Source organism: Rhinopithecus roxellana, chromosome 14 (assembly GCF_007565055.1).
Source record: "Rhinopithecus roxellana isolate Shanxi Qingling chromosome 14, ASM756505v1, whole genome shotgun sequence".
NCBI classification, from domain to species: Eukaryota; Metazoa; Chordata; class Mammalia; order Primates; family Cercopithecidae; genus Rhinopithecus; species Rhinopithecus roxellana.
Window position 1 is genome coordinate 41,453,640 of NC_044562.1, and position 10,783 is coordinate 41,464,422.

At 37.2% G+C, this 10,783-nt stretch overlaps 1 pseudogene; it reads left to right on the forward strand.

The window, feature by feature from the left end:
- The first annotated feature begins 1,537 nt into the window (after positions 1–1,537).
- Positions 1,538–2,134, forward strand: LOC104659492 (annotated as a pseudogene).
- Positions 2,135–10,783: the final 8,649 nt, after the last annotated feature.

Genomic DNA, 10,783 nt, shown 5'->3' on the forward strand with positions numbered 1-10,783 from the left:
AAAGTTATCACTTAATACAAGGCTGAAGTCCTTTAGAAATCACTAATTTATTTCCCCATATTGAGGCACTAACGAATAACAGCTTTAACCAAACAACCACATGGAAAAATATGTATAATTAAGATTTTTTCTAAGTGCTTTCCTACTTCCCTTTTGTGGACTCAGCTCTACTTTGGTTCTTTCAATTCTTATTTATATAATGAAATAGCTCTTTGCTATCTAGTTATGAATCTAGTTGTCATCTTCATAAATGGCAATTTGTTGTATGCCCCTGATAGGGAAAAGCAAAGTTTACCAAATGCTTGCCATACTTTATAGTTACATGAATGTCCACTGACTAATAACTAAATATTGGTGTCTTACTGCCTAATCAAAAACTTTCTTGTCAAAATTTATATCTGATTTTCTATTTTCTCAAGGCTTTTCCAAAATGGTAATATACTATTATTGGTAAACAACCAACATTATAATTCATTCTCCTTATTCCACATATTTGCAACAATATTTGCAGTCTCAGGCCACTCCCTTCTTTTCCTCGAAGATTTTTGCCCCTGGCTCACTGTTACGAACCCAGCACTGTGTCATCAGTTTCAGTGACTTCAGTATCCTCATAGATGACCTCATTATGACCTTAATATTCAAGGATGCAGGATAATAATACCTCTCTTGCAATGATCTTGTCTTCACACATATATGTGTATTTCCTGTCGTCATAAAAAATATTTTTTCATTACCAATAACTGTGCCACCAGTAAAATCTCAATTTCAAGTATCTCCAACTATCCCTTTTTATCTTTTCAGCTGATAATGAGACAGCCAAATAGCTAGGCAGATAAAAAGGAGTCCCCAGAGAATCTCCCACCTGCCCCACAAGTGTTTACACCAGATACTTTTGGGCAGATGAGGGAACCTGCCCAGGGCTTTTCTGTGCATGCCCAGAGTGCACTGGAGCCCAACGTGTGCACTGGGGGAAATGTATGGAGCCATGGGGAATTCCCGCCTTATGCAGGGGAGGAGCCTGCTCTCTTCAGCTCCTGTAGTGACCTGGGAATCAATCTGCGAGGTGGAGGGCTGGCTAGCAGGACTCTATCACACTTTGCTGAGTATTTTATTTTTCGTTTTTCCTTTTTGCCCAGTAAATTCTGCTACTCACCTTTCTATGTGTCTGCGAGTCTAAACTTTCCTGGTTGCGTGACAAGAACCTGGTTTTAGCTGGACTAAGGAGAAAGTTCTGCAACGATAACATGCATTAACTCCACACCAAGAAAACTATGACCCCACAAGGACCCATAATTCATTGAACTGTTCCACTTTTTCAGTGTCTCTTAAAGCCTTATGTCCTCACTTCATTTATGTATACCCTAAAATACTTGCACCTTCGTTTTAAATATTTAGCTAAAGAAAAATCCTACGGAAGTGTGGGCGGAGGATCCTCAGCCGGGTTCGGAGCCTGAGCCTGAGCCTGAGCCTGAGCCTGAGCCCGAGCTGGGAGCTGGTCGCGGAGGCACCTGGCTGTGGGACCGCCCGGCCCCCAGCGATGGCGACCCTGTGGGGAGGCCTTCCTCGGCTTGGCTCTTTGCTCAGCCTGTAGTGCCTGGTGCTGTCAGTGCTGCTGCTGGCGCAGCTGTCAGACGCCGCCAAGAATTTCGAGGATGTCAGATGTAAATGTATCTGCCCTCCCTAAAAAGAAAATTCTGTGCATATTTATAATAAGAACATATCTCAGAAAGAGTGTGATTGGCTTCATGTTGTGGAGCCTATGTCTGTGCAGGGGCCTGATGTAGAAGCATACTGTCTACTCTGTGAATGCAAATACGAAGAGAGAAGCTCTGTCACAATCAAGGTTACCATTATAATTTCTCTCTCCATTTTGGGCCTTCTACTTCTGTACATGGTATATCTTACTCTGGTTGAACTCATACTGAAGAGGCGCCTCTTTGGACACTCACAGTTGATACAGAGTGATGATGATATTGGGGATCACCAGCCTTTTGCAAATGAACACCATGTGCTAGCCCGCTCCCGCAGTCGAGCCAACGTCCTGAGCAAGGTAGAGTACGCCCAGCAGCGCTGGAAGCTTCAAGTCCAAGAGCACCGGAAGTCTGTCTTTGACCGACATGTTGTCCTCAGCTAATTGGGAGTTGAATTCGAGGTGACTAGAAAGAAACAGGCAGACAACTGGAAATAATTGACTGGGTTTTGCTGGGTTTCATTTTAATACCCTGTTGATTTCACCAACTGTTGCTGAAAGATTCAAAACTGGAAGCAAAAACATGCTTGATTTTCTTTTTCTTGTTAATGTAATAATAGAGACATTTTTAAAAGCGCACAGCTCAAAGTCAGCCAATAAATCTTTTCCTATTTGTTACTTTTACTAATAAAAATAAATCTGTCTGTAAATTATCTTGAAGTCCTTTACCTGGAACAAGCACTCTCTTTTTCACCACATAGTTTTCACTTGATTTTCAAGATAATTTTCAGGGTTTTTGTTGTTGTTTTTGTTTGTTTGTTTTTTTGGTGGCAGAGGGGAGGGATCCCTGGGAAGTGGTTAAAACTTTTTTCAAGTCACTTTACTAAACAAACTTTTGTAAATAGACCTTACCTTCTATTTTTGAGTTTCACTTATATTTTGCAGAGTAGCCAGCCTCATCAAAGAGTTGGCTTACCCATTTGACTTTTGCACTGACTGTCTTATCTGGGTATCTGCTATGTCTGCACTTCATAGTAAACTGGATCTGAAATGCCTGGTGGCTTTTCACAAAAAGCAGATTTTCTTCATGTACTGTGATGTCTGATGCAATGCATTGTAGAACACACTGGCCATTTGCTAGTTTACTCTAAAGACCAGACATAGTCTTGGTCTAGTGTGTGCTCTTACTCGTCATCTTCTAGTACCTTTAAGGACAAATCCCAAGGACTTGGACACTTGCAATAAAGAAATTTTAGCTTAAACCCGAGCCTTCCTGGATTGATAATGTATACACATTTGTCAGCATTTCCGGTCTTGTTGAGAGGCAACTGTTTGAACTCCAATGTGTGCAGCTTTGAACTAGGGCTGGAGTTGTGGTTGCCTCTTCTGAAAGGTATAACCATTATTGGACAACTGGCTTTTTTCTTCCTGTGTCCTCTTTGGAATGTAACAATACAAATAATTTTTGAAACATCAAAAAAAAAAAAAAAAAAAGAACAATCCTTATTAAGTCTGCTCCTTTCTCAGTGTACTTATCCTTGCAGCTGAATGTTGACAAAGAAAAACATAAACATGCAGATTAATCTGTTATTTTGAAGTGACTATGTTGTCTGGGGTATCCGAACCAGGAAAATTTAAGACAAGCACATACACGAGGAGTTTAGGTGCAGAGGTTTAATAGGTAGTAAACAAGAGAAAGAGAAACAGCTTACTCTATAGAGCAAGGAGTCTGATTTGAAAGGGCCATCTGGCTGCAAATGCCCCGAATTTTATAGCCCAGTTTGAGAAGGCAGTGTCTGATTTACATAGGGCTCATAGATTGGTTCGATAATGTGTGACATTTACGTAGTGGACAGGGAAGACTCGTGGCCCCAACCTAATCTTCTTATGCAAATGGACTTTCCAGTTGATAGGGCCCATTTTGTCTGCTGCTTACAGCACAAAAGGCTGGCAGAGAAGGGAAGATGGAGCCACCATCTTGAAAATATCCAGTCCTGAGTTCCTGCTGGCATTTGCTCATGCAAGCTCCCAGTTTGCAGGCTGCTCTTTGTTAGAAAATGATTTGGGGCTGCTTTTCATTAAAAAGAAAAGCCTTACCGAAGACTCCCTTACCCTTGCTATCTGCCTTAGTAATTCCTTCTTAACTCATATCAATTTCTCTCAGTAAAAGGAAAAAGCAATTACATCGGAGCCAGGACCCTAATTCTCCACTTCTTTTATATCAAAAGCTCTTAGAAGAGTCATCAGTACTCACTGTCTTCAGTTCACTTTATTCCTTTCTAAATCTCCAGTCAGGTTTTTGTGATATTCTTACTACTCCTTCTCCTCACCCACCCACCTACACACCACCACCAATTGTGCTGTAACATCTGTTATGTTTCAATGGCATACAGGGTGCTAACATCAATGGTGAAGCCTCAGTTTTCATATTTCAAAATGCAAGGCAAAATCCTTACAAAAAACAAAAAATTGGCTTGGTCTAGCTCTCTGTTAATTTCTGTTCTCATTTTTTATTACTTACTTGTAGTACTCTCTTTAAATCTGCCTCAACCAGCCTTTTGATATTTCTTTAAATCCATCAAGAAACATCTTGTCCGCCCAAACCAGAACATCTACATTTTAGGTCCCTCTGCCCCAAGCATTTCTCCTCTTCTCTCTTGCCTAAAGTGATTTAGTCAACTTACTTAACCACAGGCATGTCTTTTGATAAACAGAATTCCATGGTTTTAATGCACCTGTATTTATTAGTCCTTTCACCTATAATTAGGACTTTTCTACGCATACTTTTATTCAGTACATTTTTCCTTCCTGCTTGATGTTTTTTCTCTTTGTTTTTCTTTATTTAAATTGTGAATCTGATTTTTCAATTTCATACTTTATTGGCAGTTTGTACCATACAGTTTTGATATTCTTTAGATAATTACTCTAGAAATTAACAACAATCAACCTATTTATCAAACTCTAACATTAATTGGCATTTTTATCTCCTTTTGAATGCCTGGAAGGATCAAGGAATTTGTTTTATTTTAATTTTCTTGGCCAGGGATGGTGGCTTATGCCTGTAATCCCAGCACATTGGGAGGCCAAGGCGGGTGGATTGCCTGACCTCAGGAGTTCGAGACCAGCCTGGGCAACATAGTGAGACCCTGTTGCTACAAAAAAATTACAAAAAAAATTAGCCAAGTGTGGTGATGTTTGCCTGTACTGCCAACTACTCTGGAGGCTGAAGCAGGAGGATCTCCTGAACCTGGTAGGCAAAGGTTGCAGTGAGTTGAAATGGTGCCAGACTGGGTGACAGAATGGAATCCTATCTCAGAAACAAAACAAAAAAAAACTTTCTTGATTACATCATAAATATGGTGAAATGTAATTTAAACATACATATATGCATACAATTTTCATTATTCATTTTTTGTTCTACATTTCTGAACTTCTATTTAGAATCATGCTTCCCTATATTGAAATAACAACTTCAAATATGAATTCACTATAAGTTTTTTTGAGAAATTCTTTTTACTTTTTTACATTTCACAAGGTGAAATGTAAAAATATAATAATAACTGTGTCTTTACTCTCTTATATCAGGAGAACCCGCTCCCGATGTTTAACGTGGGTTCTTTTCTATTTCCTAAGTGTCTCGGCTGGGTTGAGAAATAAAGGGAAAGAGCACAAGAGAGAGATTTAAAGCTGGGTGTCTGAGGGAGATATCACATGTCGGCAGGATCCATGATGTTCCCCAAGTTATAAAACCAGCAAGAAGTTTTTATTAACTATTTTCAAAAGGGGAGGGCATGCACGAATATGGTGTGGGTCACAAAGATCACATACTTCACAAGGTAATACAATATCACAAAGCAAATGGAGGCAGGGCGAGATCTCAGGACCACCGGAGGAGGTGAAATTAAAATTGCTAATGAAGTTTCGGCATGCATTGTCGTAGATAACATCTTATCAGGAAACAGGGTTTAAGAGCAGATAACCTGTCTAACCAAAATTTATTAGATGGGAATTTTCCTCCACTTAATAAGCCTGGGAGCACTATAGGAGACTGGGTCTTATTTCATCCCTTCGGCTTCAACCATAAAAGACGGGACACCTTAAAAAGGGGCCGTCTATAAGCCTACCTTCAGGGTGCCTTCTCTTTCTCAGGGATGTTCCTTCCTGAGAAAAAGAATTCAACTATATTTCTCCTACTTGCTTATGAAAGGGGAGAAATATAGCTCTGTTCCATCCGGCTCACTGGCAGCCAGTTCAAAGTCACCTCTCTTGTTCCCTGAACATTGCTGTTATCCTGTTCTTTTTTTAAGATGCCCAGATTACATGTTGTTCAAACACACATGCTCTACAAACAATTTGTGCAGTTGATATAATCACAGGGTCCTGAGGGATTAAGAGATTAAAGTAAAGGCAGGCATAATAAATCACAAGGATATTCATTGAGGAAGTGATAAGTGTCCATGAAATCTTCACAATTTATGTTCAGAGACTACAGTAAAGACAGGTGTAAGAAATTAAAAAAGTATTAATTTGGGGAACTAATAAATGTCCATGGAATCTTCACAATGTATGTTCTTCTGCCGCGGCTTCAGCCGGTCCCTCCATTGGGGGTCCCTGACTTTCCACAACACTCTTAGGGTACAGAGCTGGTAAACCTGTGTATATTAATTATACATACATGCCATTTATATTTCACAGACTTATGTAGAACAAGCTTACCAACTAGAGTACAATGTGTGTGTAAAGTTATTTATGTTCTTTCATCTCATTGCATCATTTCAAAGCATTTTATTCCCCCCACAAAGCAACTTGGATCAACTTCTCTCTCTCTTTCCTGTAAGTGTATATATTTCATTTATAGTACAATTTGATTCTACTTTTCATACATGCATTTCATTTGGATCTTTCCCCTTTCCCACATTTTAGTTGCTTTTTAAAATTTACTTAAAGTGATGTACACTTTGTGGTGTACAGTTCTATAAATTTTGACAATTGTATCTAAAATCATAGTTCTATGTATGATGTATCTAGAAACATGGTTCCATACAGAATGAGTCCATCATTCCATCTTCACTGTTTTCCTCTCTTTCATGCTCAATATTGGTGATTTATATCTTCTCCCATTTTTCTGGATCAATCTCATTAGAAATTTGTCGATTTTATTGATTATTTTTTCAAAAAAATTGCTTTTATTACTTGTTTCTCATTTTTCATTATCACTGTATCAATTTATGTTCTTTTTTTTTTTTTTTTTTTTTGAGACGGAGTCTCGCTCTGTCACCCAGGTTGGAGTATAGTGGCCAGATCCTGGCTCACTGCAAGCTCCGCCTCCCGGGTTCATGCCATTCTCCTGCCTCAGCCTCCCGAGTAGCTGGGACTACAGGCGCCCGCCACCTCGCCTGGCTAGTTTTTTGTATTTTTTAGTAGAGACGGGGTTTCACCATGTTAGCCAGGATGGTCTCGATCTCCTGACCTTGTGATATGCCCGTCTCGGCCTCCCAAAGTGCTGGGATTACAGGCTTGAGCCACCGCGCCCGGCCCAATTTATGTTCTTATCTCTCATATTTTATTTCCTGTTTTTGTATTAGACATAAGTTCCTTTTTTGTTTACCTAATTTCTTTCTTTTGTTTTTCCTGGTTTCCAAATTTCTTTAATAAGAACCTTAGATTAATAACTAGAGTACCTTCTTTTTTAATGTAAGCATTTGATACTATGAAATTCCCACTGTTTGACATGACCCTAGAAGTAATTGATAGTGTCTTACTTTCTGGTGTGGCATTCATCTTGCACATTCTTTGACTATTAGCTGCAATTAGCCATCTCTCTAAAAAACCCTGGATTCATTCAAGAGGATATGATATGGTATTAGAGACCATATTGGGTTATTTTATTTTATCTTTTGAGATAGGGTGTTGCTGTGTCACCCAGGATAGGGTGCAGTGGCATGATCACGGCTCACTGTACCCTCAACCTCCTGGACTCAAGCGATCCTATGACTTTAGCCTCCAGAGGAGTTGGGCCTACAGGCATGCACCACTGTGCCAGGCCCCATATTAGGATATTAGTGATGCTTGTTGCTACTGAGTTGGCCATTGTTCCTAGTTATTTTCAGTGGGAAGAATTAGGAAAAATTGCAAGTAACCACAGAATTATTAATTCTACTCAGAGATTGGATAAATAGATAGGTAGACAGATGATGCTAGATAGATAAAGCCATTCTTTCCTGATGAAAGCCATTTTAATTTTTTCAGTGACACCAAAATAATTATGTACTGGTTCATGCCAAATTATCATCCCAATACTCTGAGAATGATAAATTGTGACTACTGAAGAGAGTTTAAATGTTTTTGATTATTTTTGTTCTTATTTCTGGCCAAGTATATAAAACTGAATTATGTGTTTCACACTGTGATAATAGCATCACTGACTGGATACGAAGGCTCATTTTTCTCATTTCACTTCTGAGTTTGTTTTCTAAATTTTTTGTAGTAACAAAAAATTATTTTTTTTGTGTTATGTAAATTACTTTTTGTATTTTGTAAATTATTATGTATTTTCCAGTTTGAAAGTAAATTCCAGAAGACATGAGCTATTCATAGAAAGCTATTCCTGAGTCCTCCATTTTCTTTATTTTCTCCAATAGGTAATAATTTGTTTAATAAACCTCATACTTTTGTCCATATTTTTAAATACCATAAAGCTATTAAATAGATATATGTTTTTTTTTTTTTTTTTTTTTTTTTTTGAGATAGAGTTTCACTCTTGTTGCCCAGGCTGGAGTGCAATGGTGTGATCTCGGTTGACTGCAACCTCCACCTTGTGGGTTCAAGCGATTCTCCTGCCTCAGCCTACCGAGTAGCTAAGATTATGGGCACACGCCACCATGCCTGGCTAATTTTTGTGTTTTTAGTAGAGACAGGGTTTCTCCATGTTGTCCAGGCTGCTCTTAAACTCTTGACCTCAGGTGATCCGCCTGCCTTGGCCTCCCCAAAGTGCTGGAATGACAAGTGTGAGCCACTGTGCCCAGCCATATATAGCTATATGAATATTTTACTATGTACTATAATATATTTGTTATCTCTCTTTGTCATCTTGCCTTTTAGTATTTAGGAGGTTTATATTTGGTTCTAATGATATTTATGTTATTACCTGTACATTATACATTTTTCCTCTTTAATTGACCTTATCTTTAGATTTTGCTTTAGAAACAATATCAGATGAACTATTGAGATTTTCTTTCTTCTTGTTATCCCTTCTTTAGCATCTAATTTGAAAAAAATTTACTTCCAATTAATACATATAAAGCTAAGAGCAAGATTACTCTCAATTTTTTTCTTGTATTTGTAACTTATTTTTTCAAAATTTTAAGCACATCCTGCTGCATATTTAATAGTTGAAATGCATCTAAGTAGAGTATGTAGACATTAAATACTGTACTTTCTTATTCATAAGTGTTATCTGGCCTTAATTCTATATGTAAATCTATGTTTAATGCTCACTATTAATCCTCATGTTGTTGCCATTTCAGCCACTTTGATCATATTAAGTTTGTTCTCTAGATTCTGTGAGAAGGACAATGAATCAATATTTCATAAGACCTTGCATGTTCATAAGAATTTGATTGAGACGTTTATACTTGAAGGTCACTTTAGTGGATATAAAATCCTCAGCTAAGTTTTCTCTCTTTGTATATCTTAATTACATTACGCTCTTGATTTCTGGCATAAAGTATCACTATTACAAAGTCTAATAATAATCTAATTTTGTTGTCATTGTAAATAACTTAAACTCCTCCTCCATCCCAAAATACTCAAAAAAATTTAATTTTCCTTTAAAGCCAAGAAAGAGTGTTGGTTATTCTAGATTGATTTTCCATAATAAGGAACAAATGGGAAGGAGCATAAAGCTGATAGTACCTGCCTGAAAATGATTTTTAAAACAGTAAACATGTAAAGGACTAAAATTTAAAAAATAAAAGATCAATTAATCAAAAATTAAGTTTTATGAGATCCCTTGTGATATAGATATACATAGATATGATAGAAGTTCATGAGGAATAAATCCATAACTATAGAACAAGATAGTATTAAAACCATAATTTGAGAACAGTCTTCTGCCTTTAATGTTTTTAAAATAATAAAAAGAGAAAAATATAGTGGCAGAGACTTGAACAAAAACTGAAAGATAGTTTGGAAACCCTGAGAAAATCAGTCTGTCACCTTGTACAGATTAAACCTGTTATTTTAAATGTGCTATTTGATTACTCATATAGTTCTCCAACTGCTCTTATTCAATTGTCTTTCTTTCTCCATAAAGGAGAAACATGATTTCATAGGCCAATATAATTTGATTATATTGTATGCAATACATTATAGGTATGCAATTTCTACAGCAGACATTCTGCCTCAGGTTACCCATCTTATGGGACTTCCTTTTGGGTCCCAACACAAAGGGATAGATCTCTCCTTTGGTGGTTCTAAGGTTTTCATCAATACTGTTCTACCAGAGTCAGCCGAAAGTTCTCATCTTTATTTCAAATTCTAAATTATCTGTTCTGAGATTTTCATATTTCTGCAGGTAAAAAGTAGTAACCATAAATACTAAGTTCACTTCTCTGGGTCTATATTCTCCTTCAACCCATGGCCTGCTACTTATTTACTTTCTTGTTGATTCTCTGATGTCTTAAAGTAAATGTTTGATATGTTACACAGATTTTGTTGTTGTTTCTCACAATTCATGGTAAGGTCCAAATTATCTAGTTCAAAATTATACAATACAGAAGTCTTCATTTAATATTTTCAGAAATCTTAGGACTCAGAAATATTATCTTCTTTTGACAGATGAGAAACATAAGGATCAAAAAGAGTAATTTATCATTCTTAGATAATATATCTAAGTGAACAAAACAGACTTAAATGCCTTTATATCTCAGTTCAAAATATATGCTTTTTAATTTACTGACTTTTATGTAAAGCAGATTACAAAGTACCTGCTAAGTTCCAGGCTCAGTTCTCAATGCTTTCCAAATATTGACTCTTTTAATAACATTAAACTACACAAAGAAGTAGGTTCTATCTCCATTCATAAATGATGGA